Genomic DNA, 20,813 nt, shown 5'->3' with positions numbered 1-20,813 from the left:
GTCGAGGGGACACTGAATAGTGCACGGTACATCCAAACCGTCATCGAACCCATCGTTCTACCATTCCTAGACCGGCAAGGGAACTTGCTGTTCCAACAGGACAATGCACGTCCGCATGTATCCCGTGCCACCCAACGTGCTCTAGAAGGTGTAAGTCAACTACCCTGGCCAGCAAGATCTCCGGATCTGTCCCCCATTGAGCATGTTTGGGACTGGATGAAGCGTCGTCTCACGCGGTCTGCACGTCCAGCACGAACGCTGGTCCAACTGAGGCGCCAGGTGGAAATGGCATGGCAAGCCGTTCCACAGGACTACATCCAGCATCTCTACGATCGTCTCCATGGGAGAATAGCAGCCTGCATTGCTGCGAAAGGTGGATATACACTGTACTAGTGCCGACATTGTGCATGCTCTGTTGCCTGTGTCTATGTGCCTGTGGTTCTGTCAGTGTGATCATGTGATGTATCTGATACCAGGAATGTGTCAATAAAGCTTCCCCTTCCTGGGACAATGAATTCACGGTGTTCTTGTTTCAATTTCCAGTAGTGTATAAGCATACGATACGCCATACTTAGTTTCTGAGTTTATAGTTTGCGCCTAAAACTTCGGATAGAAATGTGGCCGACTTGTGCTTTGCAATAATTTCAGTCCATAGATTCTGAACTATATCCCGACTATGATATTTTTCATCCTCAGGATGGCACAACCTCACTCTTGCTTGGACTAAACTTATCAGCTCTTCGCATTCCATATTTCGTTTGTGAGAACTCTTGTCGATATAACAGAAAAAAAACTGATTTCGGTTTCAAAGAGTGTGATGCAAAGTCTCTCGCTTGATATAAACTACTGGCCATTACAGTTGCTACACCATTAAGAAATGCAGATGATAAAAGGGTATTCATTGGACAAATATATTAGACTAGAACTGACATGTGATTACATTGTCATGCAATTTGGTGGCATAGATCCTGAGAAATCAGGTCCTAGAACAACCACCTCTGGCAGTAATAACGGCCTTGATACGTCTGGGCATTGAGTCAAACAGAGCTTGGATGCCGTGTATAGGTACAGCTGCCCACGCAGCTTCAACACTATACCACAGTTCATCAAGAGTAGTGACTGGCCTATTGTGACAAGCCAGTTGCTCGGCCACCATTGACCAGACGTTTTCAATTGGTGAGCGATCTGGAGAATGTGCTAGCCAGAGCAGCAGTCGAACATTTTCTGTATCCATAAAGGCCCGTACAGGTCCTGCAACATGCGGTCGTGCATTATCGTGTTGAAATGTAGGGTTTCGCAGTGATCGAATGAAGGGTAGAGCCACGGGTGGTAACACATCTGAAATGTAACGTCCACTGTTCAAGGTGCCGTCAATGCGAACAAGAGGTGACCGAGACGTGTAACCAATGGCACCCCATACCATCACGCCGGGTGATACGCCAGTATGGCGATGATGAATACACGCTTCCAATATGCGTTCACAGCGATGTCGGCAAAGGCGGATGCGACCATCATGATGCTGTAAACAGAACCTGCATTCATCCGAAAAATTGACGTTTTGCCTTTCGTTCACCCAGGTTTGTCGTTGAGTATACCATCGCAGGAGCTCCTGTCTGTGATGCAGCGTCAAGGGTAACCACAGCCACGGTCCCCGATCTGATAGTCCATGCTGCTCCAAACGTCGTCGAACTGTTCGTGCAGATGATTGTTGTCTTGCAAACGTCCCCATCTGTTGACTCAGGGATTGAGACGTTGCTGCACGATCCGTTAATGCCATGCGAATAAGATGCCTGTCATCGCGACTGCTAGTGATACGAGGCCGTTGGGATCCAGCACGGCGTTCCGTATTACCCTCCTGAACCCACCGATTCCATATTCTGCTAACAGTCATTGGATCTCGACCAACGCGAGCAGCAATGTCGCGATAAACCGCAATCGCGATAGGCTACAATCTGACCTTTATCAAAGTCGGAGACGTGATGGTACGTATTTCTCCTCCTTACACGAGGCATCACAACAACGTTTCACCAGGCAACGCCGGTCAACTGCTGTTTGTGTATGAGAAATCGGTTGGAAACTTTCCTCATGTCAGCACGTTGTAGGTGTCGCCACCAGCGCAAACCTTGTGTGAATGCTCTGAAAAGCTGATCTTTTGCACATGACAGCATCTTCTTCCTGTCTGTAGCACGTCATCGTCGTGGTGTAGCAATTTTAATGACCAGTAGTATATGTCTACAGGGCGGCAAGTTATGTGCTTATCTTTTTCCGTATTCTCTTCGTACTACGCTTATTATATTTCGTGTGTGTTTTTCTGTTTAAAAGGTTTAATCTCACGTTTTTGTAAGCGTACTTTCATTCACTCTGTAGCGCAGCAGTTCCTCTGAGCTACATAGCTCATTAACACATCAGCACTGGTGACACGTCAGGAGGGTCGAAGGTGCATATCTATCATTCTGTCTGATTTTGTAGTTTACTTCTTCAGTCAGTCTTGCTAGGATGATTAGGATGTGTGTATGCTGTGTGCGGCTGCAGGAGGAGCTGGCCGCAGTTCGCAACAGCTGACCGAGCAGACACACAAGGGGGGAGCGGTTGACTAGTTATCGGGAGCTCCAATGCTACGTGCGTATTGGAGCCGCTTAGACTCACAGCGTTCAAAGCATGAAAGAAAGCTAACGTACACTCGGTATGTCCGCTGCTGTCATCATGATAGATGTGCAGGCGGCCTTGCCTGTGGCTATGGAGGGTGCAGGGTGCAGTCGTCTGCAAGTTGTGGCTCACATTGGCAGCAACGACGCCTGTCGCATGGGTTCTGAGGCCACCCTCACTTCATACTGGCGACTGGCTGAGGTACTGAAGACTGCTACCACGCACGTGGGGTGCAAGCAGAGCTCGCAACTTGCAGCATCCTTCACAGACCTTATCGAGGTCGTTTGGTTTGGAGTCGAGTGATGGGTCTCATCCAAGGACTTCGTCGACTCTGTGGCGGTCTCGGCTGCAGATTTCTAGACGAGCGTTATCGTGCGGGGGTTTGTAGGATTCCCCTTGATACGTCAGGAGTGGATGACACGAAGGAAGCATCTACTCATGTAGAAGAGTACTTGTGGAGACCACATGAGTGTTTTCAGACTAGACGATAGATTGAGCTCTGATGAAAACTCGCCAGTTTATTCGTAGCAAGGGAAGTTCGATGGCGTTCAGAATAAAGACACTTCGACTGTGAAAATTTTATCAGTAAACTGCCAAAGTATTCGTAATAAAGTCCACGAATTTACTGCCCTCTAGGAAAGTTCTCGCGCTCAAATTATTCTTGGAATGAGAGCTGGCTGAAAGCTGAAGGTGAAAGATCTGAGAATTTTGGCGAGTCATGGAAGGTGTATCGGAAAGGCGGATTAGAGATTATGCGAGGGGGAGTGTTCACTGCAATTGACAAAAATATTGTCTCTATTGAGATAGAAGTTGAGAGTGACAGTGAACTTATTTGGTTGCATATAACAGGTGTAGGTGAAACCGAGTTAATTGTTGCATGTTCTTACCGCCCACCTGATTCCACTGTGACAGTTCTAGAGTCATTCAAATAAAGTCTATGGATAGTAGCAATACCATTCGGTAGCGACTTTAACCTTCTGAATATAGACAGGGGTGTCTATAGCCTCACTGCGGGGCTTGTACATCGGCAGTGATACGAAATACTTTTGAACTCGTTTTCTGAAAACTGTTTTGAGTTGCTAGTTCGGCAGACGACAATCAATGAAAATACAGCAGATAAGCAGTTGTTAGCATCTCACTTAGACAGTGAACTGACATTACTTACTTCTAGTAAGGCGGACGTAAAGGAATTTTCGGTAAAGATTAAGCAGACTGTAAATCGTTGTGTGGAGAATTATGTGCCTAGTAAATGGACGAAGGAGGGAAAAGACCTAGCGTGGTTTAATAACGAGATTCGGAAAATGTTGAGGAAGCAGAGGCTGTTGCACCCTCCGTTCGAAATAGAACGCACAAATGACGACAAGCAAAGGTTAGTACTGATTCGTACGTCTCTGGAAAGATCTATGAGTGAAGCATACAACAATTACCCATCGTCACATTTTAACAAACAGTCTGGCGGAGAACCAGAGAAAATTTGGTCTTATGTACAATCACTAAGCGGGTCTAAGACTTCCATTCAGTCCCTTGTTGACCAGTCTGGTGCGGCAGTTAAAGATTGCAAAACTAAAGCCAATGTTTTAAATTTCACATCAAGATATCGTGCAAACATAGCATCATTTGACCAGCGGATAGAGTCTCGTATGGGGGACATGGTAATAAACATCGCTTGTGTAGGGAAGCAACTGAAAGATTTGAAAGCAAATAAATCACCAGATCCGGGTGGAATCACGCTTCGGTTTTACAAAAAGTACTCTACGGCATTGACCCCTAACGTTGCTTGCATTTATCGCGAATATCTCGCTCGGCACAAAATTCTAAGCGACCTGGAAAAAGGGCTGGTGACTCCAGTATATAAGAAGACTAAATGAGGATAAATTCAAGCAATGCGGATGAGCAGGAAGAACATATCTGTAACGTTAGTATATACTATAACTAGTGTCCTGCTTCACGCAGTCAAGTCTTTTAAAGATTTGAACATAACTCTGCAAAGTGATGTTTTAAGTAGACTGTATAGGTTCTTACTCCAGGAACACGACGTAAACATAACAACATTGCATATCCTGTGATTCACATTACAGTAAATGACGTACGATTTATGGGAGTACTTGACTCTGGCAGTCCCATTTCAGTAATTAGTGAAACAGCCTTTAGCAAATGCAACAAATCGAACGATTGTCCCACACTTCCGTTACGTAAGATTAAATTACAAGGTGCAATCTTTGGAAAAAGTGTAGATGTGCGCCAACAAACCAACTTAGAATTCTTTTGTCAAAGCCACAGCTTCTCTATGAACTTTCTTATTGTTCCATTATTGTCGACGGAAATTATATTGGGAGTAGACTTTTTGAATGAATACAAAGTAATCTTAAACTTTCACGATGCTGAAATAAGTTTAGAGAAAGAAGGTAGGTCAATAGCTTTGAAATTTGAAGATTGGCTCTCAAACCATGACGAAGAAATTAATCGGCTTTACCTTCTGTTAGACAACAGTTCGGAATTTTCTACGGAACTAGACACTAACAATCACTCTGCAAGTACTGACAGGGATGATATCGACGGTATATTTGAAACTAATGAGTTAATTCAGAATAAAATTCAAACAATTGAGAATTGTAATGACACTGATAGGCAGGACCTTTTTGAGATTTTACAAGCACATTCCACAGTTTTTACTCACAAAACAGGAACAATCAAGGGATTTCAATACCAATTTCGTGTTCGTGAGCATACTAAATTTTGAGTTAGACCATACGTAATTCCAGCACATTATAGGGACCGTGTTAGAACAGAAATACAATCTCTGCTTGACGAAGGCATTATTGAGCCTGCAGTAAGCTCATACAACAATCCATTACATGCTGTTGACAAGAAAAATGGATCGATCAGGCTTGTCTTAGATTCGAGACAAATCAATACTATCATCATTCCTGAAACAGACAGGCCGCAAACATTAGAAGAACTTCTTCAAAATTTTAATGGTGTAAAAGTGTTGTCTTCTATTGATCTCAGATCCAGCTTTTATCAGATCGAACTTCATCCAGAATGTAGAAAATACACAGCTTTTCTTTGTTTCGGCGATTGTTATCAGTTTCGGAAACTTCCTTTTGGTTTGAACATTTCTTCGGCAGCATTCATTCGCGGGCTAAATTCCATATTACCTGAGTTCTTAAAACGTCACATGACCTTATATGTGGACGATATTCTGATAGCAGAAGCCTCATGGGAACAACACAATCGCATCCTCAACAGCGTGTTACATATTTTTGCAGAATCTGGAATTACAGTTAACTTGGAAAAGTCTGAATTCGGCAGGACAAAGGTGAAGTTTTTGGGACATATTATTTCTTCTGAAGGCATTCAGCCGGATCCTGAAAAGTTAGAAGCAATCAGAGCCATTCCAGTTCCATCCACAAAAAAACAAGTCCGCAGTTTTCTAGCTCTCGTAAATTTTTGCCGTCGTTTTCTGAATATGCAAATCTTGTTACACCAAAACTTTGTTCTCTCACTGGAAAAAAATACTATTTGGAACTGGGACGAACAAGCACAGTTGGAATTCAATTTTTTGAAAGAATCGCTACTTAACGCGCCAATACTAGCTCATCCAGATCTGTCACAAGATTTCTGCCTTAGTACGGATTCTTCTAAAGTCGGTCTTGGTGCCCATTTATTTCAAGAAGCCATAGAAAATGACACTACCGTTCAGAAAACCATTGCTTTTGCTAGCCGAGTGCTTACAAAATCTGAAAAAAATTATTCCGTTACTTAATTAAAAGCTTTAGCTATCGTTTGGGCATTTAACCAATTCCGTTTCTTTCTTTCTGGTAAGCACGTAAAAGTATACAGTGATCATCGTGCATTACAATTTCTTATGTCTTCAAAATTAAATCATGACAGGTTAAAACGTTGGGCATTGTTTCTGCAAGAATTCCACTTCACAGTAGTCTACATTCCCGGCAAGGACAACATTGTTGCGGACGCACTGTCACGCGCACCGGCTGGGCTTGAGAAAAGTAACACAGAAGGCAACCTCGAGAAAAATTTCAGTATTCTTTACATTCAGAAAGTCGCCTTTGAAAACTTCATCACCACATCTTTAAAGGACATTGCTCATGAACAAGATAAAGATCCGATTTGGAAAGACATCAAGAGCAAATGGCATGAAAAGACACACACACAGATTCGGCATTATTATCTGGTTAGAAACAACATACTGTTCAAACGCTGTACTGTTGATGGCAAGCTATGGGTACTTTGCATTCCTGACGATTTTGTTAATAAGCTCATTTGGTACATTCATTTCAGCTACGCACATTTTGGTCCACGAAAATGTTATCATATTCTTCAAACGACTTGTTATTTTAACAATATGGAAAAGAGAATTCGAAGAGTCTTGTCTATTTGTAAACTTTGTCAAAAGGCGAAACCATCTACTATCTCACATCGTGCTACGTTGTTTCCTATCATTCCTGCTAAATTAAAAGAATTTGCTGCTGTTGATCTCTTGGGACCCCTTGCCAGAACATGGAATAGATTTTCGTACGTTCTAGACGCTGTTGAACTTACTTTAAAATTTGTTTCTTTCACTACGTTACATAAAGCCACTGGACGGTCTGTATCCAACGCCTTTGTTAAAAATTTCTTACGTGAAGTTGGCCACGTTGCTAGAGTCATTTCAGATAACGGACCGCAATTCAGATCTGCTGTTTGGTCACGCATGCTTCGGAATCATAAAATCAAACCTGTTTTTATTTCATTGTACTCACCACATTGTAACCCCTCCGAACGGATTATGAAAGAAATCAATAAGCTTTGCAGACTTTATTGTCACAGAAAGCATCAGCATTGGGACAGATATTTACACTTATTTCAAAACTTGCTGAATGAAATGCCTCATGACTCCACTGCTTTACCACCTACTCTTGTACTGAAGAATGAAGAACCACCGAACAGAATCAGAGAGCTTGTACCTTTTCCGAATACACGTAAACTTCGACACAAAGACATAATTGGTTTGGCTCTTAAAAATATAAAATTTGCAGCAGACAAAAGGAGAAAACTACATGGTAAAGCAAATGCAAAGAAATTATGTATTGGTCAGAAAGTTCTCATTAAAGCTCATTCACTGTCACATAAGAAGAAACACTTGAGTCACAAATTCTTTCTAGTTTACAATGGACCTTACAGAATTCGACGTATACCACATGATAATTGCGTTGAAGTTGAAACTCTGCGTACTAGGAAGAGTAAAGGTTTACACCACATTTCACATGTAAAACCCTTTATTGAAAGATAATCTGCTTTTTAACTTAGTCTTTGCCATAAAACTTTTCATTCACGCTACTAGTACAATTTGTCAGACATAGAAACTGTTACCATGCAACAATGTTTGAAGTTAAATATCCAGTCAAGAACCAAGAGAACTTATTTAAACAGAAATTCGAATGCATTGTTATTGTGAACAGACGACACAGTGTTATTGTGTGTGTGCATTCTTGCTTGTTAGTTGCACGGTTACGTAACGACTATAAGGCTTACATACTTAGAACATATACTGGTACTGCTAATGAGATTTTAATGCAACATTTTGGTTTACTTGAAAATACATTCTGGATTTAAAGTACTTTCTGTGAGACACCAGATGACACAGTGGTTAGTTAATGTGACAGCTACACGATTTTATCACGACGCTACTAATGAGTGACAATTTACAATGTTGCTTTTGTGCTGTATCTGCTTTATATCTCCACAGTTTTTCTGAATTATTCTGGAAAGTAAAACATGTTTTAGTAGTAACTTTTGTGGTATAGCTACAATGAGACAGCCTCTTTCGTAGCACAACAATACGTTACATTATAGTACTTTCTTGATCACGGTAAGGTACGTAATAACTACGATATCTATACGCAAAGCATTTCACTTTCGTTTATGATGAGGTAAGTACATTGACTTCAGCAGAACTTTGCTTACAGAGGACGATAACTACGACACTTCCACAGAATTATCTTACAGCAAGACGCACATTTAGCGCTACAGGACACGCATTTGAGTGCTTAATTTTGTACTTAAACCATTTATTTTTCAAGATTTTTGAATTACAAAGGAAGTTTGCCGTGATAGATTTCATTCCATTGCTGTAATCTGTAACACCTGAGGGTATAATTACATTAATCCTCAGGGGGGTACACGCTTACTTTGTGTACCATGTGTTTGGCAAGCATAAGGAGCCCTAGCTAATATGGTATTTGCTTATACAACTTTACACATTGATACCATATTTCTCTAACACATAAATTACACAGCTAACTGATCATTTAACTGAGAGAGACCAACATTTATTTTACTACATCAGTGACACATGTTCACGTAATTACACAATTGGATAACTTCACACTTATGAAATTGTATTTCGTCTGTACTTTGTGAACTGTTCATATTTTTTCAGACCCATTGTGATATTATGAGAACTTTGAATGATATATTTGGTATGGGATCACGATTTTTAAAGTACGTTTGAGGCAGATGACACTTTTGACATGAGCAGAGAATTTTTTTAATTATTGGAGGAAGCTACGACGATTTTGAGAGTTGACTGAGGTGTTATGATGTTATTATTACGATGACTATGTGTATTATGCTGTTGCGGTATGTTTATGATCAATAAGCTGATGCTATATGAGTTATTTGATTATGCTACGTATCTGTTATGATGAAATATTGAAGAAGTGTCGATGAATAAGGTAAGGAATAATGAGTAGTGTTTAGGGACTCTGGTTTGTGAAAAAGGTTGTTGGAAACCAAGAATCGTACTTTAAGAGTTATGAAATGTATGTAAGTGCGTGAATGTATCACAATGCCGACGAAAATTTTTTGAACACTGTTATATCAATAGGATTTTGTTTCTACAGATTTGTAACGCAAGTTCTTGACCTGTGAAATTTTTTATATGACACTGTCACTGTAGCGGACACTGCTGTCGTAAATATTTCCGTAAGAAAGTTAAGTGACCACCTGCACTTAATGCGTCGTGGGCACCCAGCTGTGTCAGACACCTGGAGAAAAAGCCATTAGTGTGTGCCTTTTCAGAGGCACAGGTAGAAAAAAAAAGGGAGGCCATATCCTCACTATTGACATTCCTTTGTAGAAAGCATCGCAAATATGACACACTCAAACTTGAAAACATATGATTATACTGTGGAGCTCTTAATTTATGATATTTACTAAAATGCCTAATGAAACAATGACAAACATTTCAAGGCTATTGTCTTGCTAGTTGAGAGAAATGCCATATGGCTTGCTTTATGTATTTATTTACTCATTTTGTTTAATTTCAAGTTTCTAGCTGCAGCAGCATTGTTTAAAATAAAATTTAATAGATGTACTAATATAAATATTTTATGCCTATGGATGGAGCATAAAAAGACATTTCCCTTCACAGGAATTGCATATGGAATTTTCTTTTCAACTACTTGGTAATTTTTTTGGTAGAATAACTTCTTGTGGTGCACCACTTTAATTACATAGACATTAAGATGTGAATATGCATTTCCCTTGTCTGCATTGTTGTCTTTAATGTAATATTTTTTCTGCTTGAGCTATGTCATGTTCTGATATAAGTTATTGCATTTGCTGCTGCTGTTTGCCAGGCATAGTGCTACTAAATTTCACTTTGTATTACTATGTTAAGCTAGTTTTACTACTGATTTATTTTTCTTGTTGCTGCACATTGGCTCATATTAGTTGTAATGTTGCATTGCTTGGTAATTTAGATTTACTGCAGCTTGCATTGACAGTTTCCATTTTTTTCATTGTTCTTTGTATTAATAGTTTTATGCTGCTGTATTGCCTCGTCCCTTAGTTTAGCATCTGAGCTCAGTAGATTTAAGTTAGCTTAAGAGGGGGTAGACTATATAAGAGAATGAGTTGCGATGAATTGGAAGGAATGCATTGAGAAGTTATACGAAAAAAGTACAGAAAGCAGGTACGGAGAGAACTTTTTGGGAATAATGATGAACGAAGGGATATCTCCAAGAAAAAAAAAAAGGGTTTTGTTCGCAAAATACTGCAGTACCAAATGTTACACTGAAAACAAACCCTGTCCTTTCCTTTTGTGTTATCCCACTATGTGTTTGTGTACCCTTGTGTATTTGTTTTCTTCCTGTCTCTGTGTAGTTTCATAGAATTTTTTCTTCTTCTAATACTAAGTTACATTCACTATGATGAGGAATACTGTTATCCTCAAATATAATTGGCATTAATAATATGTTATTTACCTTGTAAATATGCTTAGACATTATTTATTCTGTTTTGTTTTAATGCTCAAGTGTACAGTTGATGATTCAAAAGTTATTCTGATCTTTTATGTATGTACTCATGTCATAATTCCTGTAACACTGATGTATATGTTATTCGATTCTTTTGTAAAGCTTGTACTACAAATATTATCTGTATTGTTATGTTCTTTAATGATGTATTTTGTACCTGTGTAATTTTATTCTTATGTTATAAAATTGTAGTTGACATCAGTTCATCATATTATTAACTTGTAAGTTCCATTTCACTGCACACATTTCTGTTGGTCATAGTATATGGACAATATGTGAGAAGTAGGGACTGTTAATGTTTGCACGTGTGTTAATAATTCAGCAAGGGACTGGATAACAGCATTGCTGGTTCTAAGGACAATTCCAAAAACGTTGTGAGTGCACAAGTGGTGGTTATGGACTTGCTATATTTTCCGCAAGACTCTTCAATGGTGATTGTGCACCTGCACAGTCACAACAGATGGGTGCTGGCCTTCTCTACAAGGACTACAGTGGGTCTGCATCTTTGATGACCCACCAGTACCATTATTTCTACAAGGACTGCAGTGGGTCTGCACCTCTGGTGGCCCACCAATACCGTAATCTCTACCAGGACTACAGTGGGTCTACTTCGTGATGACCTACCTACCAATATTCTTCAAAACGTCGAATGACTCTGCTGTGGGTTTGCTCTGTTGTAGTCCATTACCTGTCAGCATGTCAAGAGTCAGCACTGTCTTTCCGTTGGAAGGACAACACTACTTCTTCAAGACTGCATGGAAATCCACTACTTCCGTGTGCATTGTCTTTTACTGCTCAGACTTTGAGAAAAGAAACGTCAGTTTTGCTGTGATGAATGATCAGGACTGTCTTTATGGACTGTGAGAAAATGTTAGCTTTTGACCAACATTGTATTAATAAGTGTGTGCATTTGATTTTTTTGTTATTGTAATTATGAAAATATTTTTCAAATCTGTATTGGCCACTGCCCAAAACAATTTGTAAATTTTTTTGTGGGGAACATGGGGGCTATGTAAGTATACTGTATAGGTTTTTTTATTGGTAAAGCCACATAGCGCTCTGTATGAAAATCACTGGCTGTGCTGTGTGCAGTCTGTGGCTGGTTTGCATTGTTGTTGGCTATTGCAGTGTTGGGCAGCTGGATGTTAACAGCGCGTAGCGTTGCGCAGTTGGAGGTGAGCCGCCAGCAGTGGTGGATGTGAGGAGAGAGATGGCGGAGTTTTGAAATTTGTAAGACTGGATGTCATGAACTGCTATATATATTATGACTTTTGAACACTAGTAAGATAAATACATTGTTTGTTCTCTATCAAAATCTTTCATTTGCTAACTATGCCTATCAGTAGTTAGTGCCTTCAGTAGTTTGAATCTTTTATGTAGCTGGCAGTAGTGGCGCTCGCTGTATTGAAGTAGTTCGAGTAACGAAGATTTTTGTGAGGTAAGTGATTTGTGAAACGTATAGGTTAATGTTGGTCAGGGCCATTCTTTTGTAGGGATTTTTGAAAGTCAGATTGCGTTGCGCTAAAAATATTGTGTGTCAGTTTAAGCACAGTCATGTATAATTTTTCTAAGGGGACGTTTCAATATGAAACGAGCATGTGAGAACAGTGTTAAGGAACGCGAATGGTTGACTCCAGTTTACTGGGAGAATTTCAGGAAAGGTTGGTTCACTTGTAAAGGAAACCGAATGTAGGACGCTGGTGCAACCTATTCGTGATTACTGCTTGACTGTTTGGAATCCCTACCAGGTCGGGTTGAAGGAACACAACGAAGACAATCATAGACGGCTGCTAGCTTTGTTACCGTTAGGTAAGAACAACACGCAACTATTGCAGAGACGCTTCGGAAACACAAATGGGAATTCCTGGAGGGAAGGGAACGTTCTTTTCGAAAAACGCTATTGAAAAAATTTAGGGAACCGGCATTTGAAGTTGATTGCCAAACGATTCTTTTGCCACCCACGTACTTTTAGGGTTAAAAAACCACGAAGATTAAAGAAATTTGGGCGCATACGGAGGCATATAGACAGTAGTTTTTCCCTCGCTCTCTCTGCGAGTGGAACAGGACAGGAAATGACAAGTTGTGGTACAGGGTACCGTCCGCCAGGCACCGTACAGTGGCTGTGGAGTATCGATGTAGATGTAGATGTTGATGTAGAAGTCTGTAGGTTCGGGCGAAGAGACCGGTTACAGTGTGACCCCGCACGCGTAATGGCGTACTGATTAGAAAAGATCGGCTGTCTTCGGCCGATGTCCGTCGTAGGCGCACTCTATCGCTATCGGAGCCACTGTGATCGCAATTTTATACCCACTGATCTGATTAATGATCACTGTGCCCGACACTGCGACAACAGCCATACTGAATTTTACACATTTTAGGTGTAGATGAACTACGAAGAAGCACACATGTAATCGCTAAATCAGTCACTTCGAACATAACAAAATCTTCCAAAGCAGAGCTACGTAAGGCAGATAAACGAACTTTGAACGAAGGTCATTTGTAGTCTCACCCTCAATTATCTCTGAATACGCTGGTGACTTACACAGTTGCTACATTTAACGGGAAATATTATGAGTTTGTTAAAAGTATATGAACCATACGAAACGCTGGATCTTGAAATTCTTCAATGAAATTTGTGAACTGTAGAACTCCCTCGAACATTTAAGAATGTTTAAGTAATTCCTTTCCAGAAATCAGGGAAAAAAGAAACTGTTTCTAACTCCCGACCAGACTCTCTTCTCAGCATATCATAAAAATTACTAGAGATGTTATTGAGAATGTAATTTCAAATGACCAGCATGGTTTAAAAAAATAAAAATTCTAAAAAAATCGGAATATCTGCAACAAGGTACTAACGGATACAATATTTATGAAATGTGAAGATAGAAAAGCTCTAAATTGGCTGCAACTGGATCTTACGGCTGCTTATGAGACAGTATGGAGAGAATGTTTGATGCTGTAGTTTTTTGATGTAACTGTCTGTCAGAAGCTAGCAGTTTAACTCAGCAGAATACTCTTTGACTGATTGTTATTAGTTCTAATGAATGTAAAACCTAGCAGGTAACGAATGTCGAAGAATGGTTTGTCTCAAGGAATAGACCTGGTACCCATCATATCCACAACGTATGTTGAGAGTACACTCTCAAGAAATTATGTCTAAATCAGTACTTTGTCAGTTGGACCCTTTGGTCAAACCCAAGTAAACAGGGTGATGCAGCATTCCGTGTCCATACTAAAAAAACACATAGGAAATTAGACGTGCTATTTAACAGGACTGAACTTTCCTACCATTTTTCAAGGTGTTACACTCAACTGGACACAGTCGTTTATACTGCACTTCATAATCCTGTCACAGGGGTTAGCCTCAGAAGTACATGTAGATCGGCTGTCGAATGCACAAGTTTCACTTGTGTATTCAGCTGCTAAATACCGTGCCCCTCCATGAGAAAATAGTGTACATGTAAATAAAACAAGCCGGCCGCGGTGGCCGTGCGGTTCTAGGCGCTCCAGTCCGGAGCCGCGCTGTTACTACGGTCGCAGGTTCGAATCCTGCCTCGGGCATGGGTGTATGTGATGTCCTTAAGTTAGTTAGGTTTAAGTAGTCCTACGTTCTAGGGGACTGATGACCACAGCAGTTGAGTCCCATAGTGCTCAGAGCCATTTGAACCACTTTAAATAAAACAAATATATCGAAGGAATGGGGCCGTCAGAACCATTACTGGCACTCGCAGTTCAACTCCTTATAGTTTTCCAATATTGCCCTTGTGGATCTCATAAAAACAGATCTGAGAAGGTGTAGATTCTTAAAAATAGAAAGTTACGTAAAACTCTTCCCCAAATAGTGTTTTCCATGTACAACCTGGAGTCACCCTTAAACTACCTTGAGTCGATGTTTGCGTGACAAATTTTTTCAGTGTTACCGAGAAGTGGTAAGAAGAAATCAACGCCCCATGACTCCACCCCCACCCTACACAACACACACACACACACACACACACACACACACACACACACACACACACACACACAACGTCTATTGAATTTGAAACCAAAGGAGTGAGCGACTGGTATTGAGTGTCATGAATGGTAGAGACTCAACCACATCGTAACAGGACAAGTGAGTTGTTGACACCTCCAAAGAGAAGTGGGGTTATTGTGTAAGTGATGCATGAAACTGTGGTGTAGAATACAGACAATAATGCATATATGCAGATTTTCCAACTACATTGACTTAAAGGTGGTCTGAAAGATTTGCTAAAAGTGACACCGAATGCTGCCATCTGGTTGTTAAATTTAGTTACTAGTTTGTAAATGCATTGTGTACCTGTAAATGGCAATCAAATGAAAACGAACCGAATGGGAAAAAAGAAGAAAACTTGAAGTATCCTGGACTTGGAATACTTCAGCCAGAAACACACGAGCATGTATTTATGAACACATTGAGTTCAACACATATGGACTTCATTGACAGTCACAAAAAAGAAGGACATTTTATAACAAGTTCGTAACAGGAGGATAAGTTCACAACTAAACGCAAGTGCTTGGAATACAAGCCTTGGTTGAGGAAACAACACAATGAAAGTTTTAACAGTCACAGTTCGTTCTCTATTAGTTTGACTACCAAATATTCAAATCCTCGCTCTCCCTGAGCAAAGCACATTGGAACAGATTAACACTTAAGTTACGATCTGTACGAGTTCACAGCTTCTACAGTCTTGACAAATGAGTCTCATAAAATACCAGCATGCCTGAGAGCACATTGCCGAGGCCCCTTGGTACCGAAAGCGGCGTGTGTTGGAGGTGGCGCTGGAGCCGTAGTGCACTACTTCTCTTGACTGGCTGCGTCGTAACTGTCATGATCGTGGCGGGCGCCGTCCGAAATACCCGTACAGCGGAGATACACTTCCTTCTGATTGGCTGCACGTGACAATGGCGGATGCAGCAAAGTTTCGTGACAGGAGCGACCTCTCTTGCTGATTTACAAGCCTTCTGTGCCTTAGGCTGATGCACGCGGATGCCCCTTGCAGGTCGCGCTGCAAATGACGGAGCCGGAACGTAGTGGAGTCGTAGGGGCTGAGCTGGCAAACAATCCAACGGCGGTGTGCTGCAATGTGGTGCCGGTGCCTGACGGCTTTTGGGACGCGCCAGATCTGTTTATTATTTCAAAAGCAATCACTATGTTAATATGCTTACCTCACTGGGACTAATCAGTTAATACCTTCATGGAAAAATGTTTGCGGGGTTGCCTACGGGACTGTGATTGCGATCAGGCACACACCTCTTCATCGGAAGCATATTAACAGGCAGGCACAAATGTCTTTATTCAGGGCTCCAAAAACATGGAAATCGCGTGGGGAGAGATCGAGATTGTATAAGCGATGTGTAAGGGCTTTCCAGCGAAATTTCTGCAGCCTCGTCATCATGGTTGTGCCAGAGCTGGTATGCCTGCTCTTTTTCTTGGTGGCTTTGTCTTGAACAAGAAATGTAATTGGGGATACAATCTTGATGGCATCATACAGACCAACAAGGTGTGGTACCACATTTGCTAAAATCTTCTTCATATCCTTAGTCTGTGCCCAAATATTAAAAAAGAAAAAAAAAACAAGATGGGACGTTTGCCTCTATTATGGCTTGCAGCCTTCCTCCAGTGCGTGAGACGAATATTGTTCTTTTCAGCTTGCCAGTTTTCTTTAGTGTCATTGTGATTAATATCCTGAGGAAGAAGGTTGTTTATCGAATTCATATCAGATATAGGCGTGTTAATTGGACGTGGGAACATCAACTTAGCTGCTGTTGTCCTCTGAGTTTCACACACTGCGTTATTAATTGTAACGTTATCTCTTACAAGGGCCTTGGGTGCCCCAAAAACAGAAACATTTTTGATAGTGTTGGACGGTAACTTCAGCTGTCACAGATTCATTCAGAAGTAGTCAAACAAAACGAGTAAATGCGTCGACCACCACATATATCGGTTACAGTTTTTAATGTGGAGCAAAGGTTCAAAATTATCAACAAAAAGTTTAATCTTAGTCTTTTCAACTCGACCTCTTTATGTCAGAGTTCAGAGTTCCCCAAGATAGATCCTCCTTAATCTGATGATTGTTTTGTAACCACCCAAATGTCTAGCACAGGGTAATTGGGAAAAATACTTAAAGATAATGATTTTTAGAAGGTGCTTTGGAGTAACAGCAATGTAATTTTTGTTATAAGCAGAAATCAGTCTTGATCACAAACCGGAAGGTAATGCATTAATGATGACCAGATTCTACTATACAGACCATCTTCAGCCTGTAAGGTGTCTCCTTCAATGATCTGCAAAGGCACTAACCAGAGAAACTATACGCCAGAAAGCACATTCACTAATTCGTCTATGTTGCTGTAAAGACACAAATTCACTTAAGAAATGAGAAATGTGCTTGTTTTGAGATAGATTGTATACATTACCTGTATCAACAGTGTTTTGTGGCACGAACTGTTGTTCTACGAACTAGACCAGTGGTTCCAACCTTTCTTAGACCATTACCCCTGAGTGCAATCAGACATTAACAAGTGCCTCCTGCGGTTTATCCCCACATTATAACCAACTTCAGCACCTAACTAAACTGTAGCATGAAAGACTTTCTTTGAAACACTTTCATTTTCAAAACTATGAAAGATGAATGATATTTAGTTCGTGTATGTGTGTGTGTGTGTACCTGTATTTTAGAATAAATGACGAAGGGATTCATGGTGCATCGCAAGTACAACCAACTCCTTCTCAGAAAAGAAAGCTAATTATCTGCAATGAGGCACACAGTTGTTACAATACATGCTTCCCCTTCATTACTCCTCTCCATTGCGGCATTTGCTTAACGTGCGCACTGCAATCCCATTTAAAATCAAACAAATTCAGATGTGTGGACTACTCTTCATTACTGCACTCTTTAATTCTGAACTGGCAGAAATTAGGCGAGTTCTGGGTGTTAATGATCTGTGTCTAATCACTAATCATAATAATAGTAATAATAGTAATAATAAAACTGTGTGCAGCACTACAGTAGCCCTTATGTAATTACTGCAGTGTCATGCTGTCAGTTATCTGTTTCTAAGCGAGTAATGAAGCAATTTCTAGACTACTGCAGCAACTATATACTACTTGGAGAAGACATTTTCTTGATGTATTTAGCGTTTGTTACGTATATGTCTCACGTTTATCATTAGCGAGGTAAAAACAAAGCACAGAATATGTGTGGAGTAGATGGACTATGTGAAGAACCCGTAACTGCCATAGCATTAATGCTACCAATCGAGGGAAAGTAATTATTGATATCTTTATAATAAATATTAGAGTGTTACAAAACTGTGATAAATATAATTAACTTTCGAAAATAATTGAATTTGGTGACAGAAACAGAGTCGAATCATTTCTCGTATTTTCCCCTCAGAAAATTTCATTTCATCCCACAGGGGATAATTACCCCCAGGTTGGGACCCACTGGTACTTTGTTCTTTGTTGATAAGCATTGTTGCCATTGGATCAATAATACTTTTTACTATGCCTTTAGGTACTAGAATATAAAGAGGTATTGTGAGAGCTAATGTAATTGTATTGTTGTATGACAGCCATTATAGAATTAGCAAGAGAATTAAGTTTATTTAAATGCTGAGGCGTAGTATCTTATGAATAGAAATAAGGATGTGGCTGTTTTGTTAAAGAGAATCAGGCATATATAAATATTCATTTAACAGTGATAAATTTCATAATTTTAACAACTTTGTAAATATGTGCTTCAAGTTTACGTATACACACGATCAGACATTCATCTCTGCAACTTTATGAGTGTTAGTTCCAGCTCACACGCTGCCCAGATCTGTTGCAATAGACCTTCTGTGCATTGGAACTGTAATTTAATAATATTTTGTCCCCCAAAACCTGAGACGACAACATTCACACATCCCTGAGTGTGGCAATGCACGTCTATCGTGAAAAATAAAATTAAATGTTTTCAGGAGAGAGGTGTGCAGCAGCAGCGGTGCACAGTGTGGAAGCTACAGCTTCTTATCGCTACCACTTGATCATTATGGCGACTGTATGAACATACGTCATACAAGTAAACGTGTTAAACATACGTGTACCTGGACAGTCCTGAAAGCTTAGATCCATTTAAAGACACTCTTAATTAAGGGAAAGAATTTCCTTGTGAAGCACGTTCACATTTAACTTATCATTCAAGTAACGTTCATTCCAACTTCAGCATTTCAAGTTCAGTATTCATTGAAGTAAACCGCAATTTAAATTTCTCTCCCCTTACTTTTCAGTCGCGACATAAAATGACGTTCCAAGGACAGCCCGTATGTTGTGAGCTCATACTGAGGTTAGTTGTTTGTGAGGAAGGATATCTCCAATACATCTCTTCTTTCTGTAATTCCACATTTACAATCACTGCAAACCAGCAAAACAAGCAGTACAATTTGCCACCACAGACAAACATATTATCTACGAAAATATTTACTGAATTATTCATTTGTAAGAAAACAGAGACTTTTGGAGCCACAATCTGCTACCATTGAAACCTTTATGAGCATGGATCTGGAAGTGATAAGATGCTGGGTATACCCAACAGTAGTAAGTGGGTATGTTGACTGCACTTGGCATGTTTTTGTTACACAACCTATTTTACAAATTGATTAAATTTATCACATTATATTATATTTATAAAGATTTTTTATACCAAGATTTTATATAAGAGAAAAATAGAAGATTAACTAAATTAAGTCTTAAAAAAGGATTGTGCACTAAAAACATGCCAGGTGCACTCAATGTACCCAATTACTACTTCATATATAGAAATCGAAGTCAGTTTTGAGTGCACTAGAATTAATTTAAAAAATTCAGTCTGGAGGACCAAATTCAGTAGGGGATGACAATCCCCAAAGATATTCTTAAATAAAATTAATGGAATATGTTCATTTTAACCAGTGTTAGATGGTCATCCAACACTAGACTACATTGAAAAACTCAATGTAAAAATTACAGATCATGAAATTCATTACTGTTATTTTTAAGTTTTTTCATTCCCTTGTATGTCAGTTTAAGTTTTAGTACTTACATCTCCAATTATTTAACTGTATCTTTTCTTTCACTTCATCCTCAGTTAACTGTACCATAGAAGCGCCAATCAGCTTCTGAATATTCTTAATATTTAAAGTGAATCCCTTTGTTTTCAACTATATATTTTTATCATTTTTCTCAAAATAATAAATTTTAGGTCCAGTTGAAGCCCAATCTGTTTCCCAGTTATTTTCTAATTCATCGGTTCATCCAACTAGCATACAAGCTGTTTCCACAATATTTTCACTATAAGCAATATATACTATACTGTCAAACTATATATAACATCTTTTCCTATCTTATCTAACTTATCATATAATCTGAATATTGCATTTGATGTAGTGAATGCTGCAATAAAAGTGTTTGTAGCTGTGTTGTTTTTCATCTAATAATCCTTGAAAGTGTACTTCATCTGAAAATATATTATTTAATCGATCATTCAGTAGTATATCATAAAATTGTTGTAAATCTGTGATATGCTCATTTTCTCATATTTTACCCTTGTCCAAATTTCCCCCATAGTGCATTTAAAGATATCTTAACAACAGCTTGTTTTCCTGGATTTTCTTTTATCTTATCTGGATCTCAGCCAATACCTATTTTTTCTTTTACACACTGTACATATATCTTATTAGTTTCAAATTTATGGAGAGGAGTATCCAAATTTATTTGCATAATGTTTTTTGCATAATTTTTAAACAACAGGTTGCTTTTACTTCTAAAATTCCACAACTCATGGCTATATAAAATTTTAC

Source organism: Schistocerca piceifrons, chromosome 7, assembly GCF_021461385.2.
Source record: "Schistocerca piceifrons isolate TAMUIC-IGC-003096 chromosome 7, iqSchPice1.1, whole genome shotgun sequence".
Taxonomy (NCBI): domain Eukaryota; kingdom Metazoa; phylum Arthropoda; class Insecta; order Orthoptera; family Acrididae; genus Schistocerca; species Schistocerca piceifrons.
The sequence above is the reverse complement of the archived record's forward strand: the minus strand, read 5'-3'. Positions refer to the sequence as shown.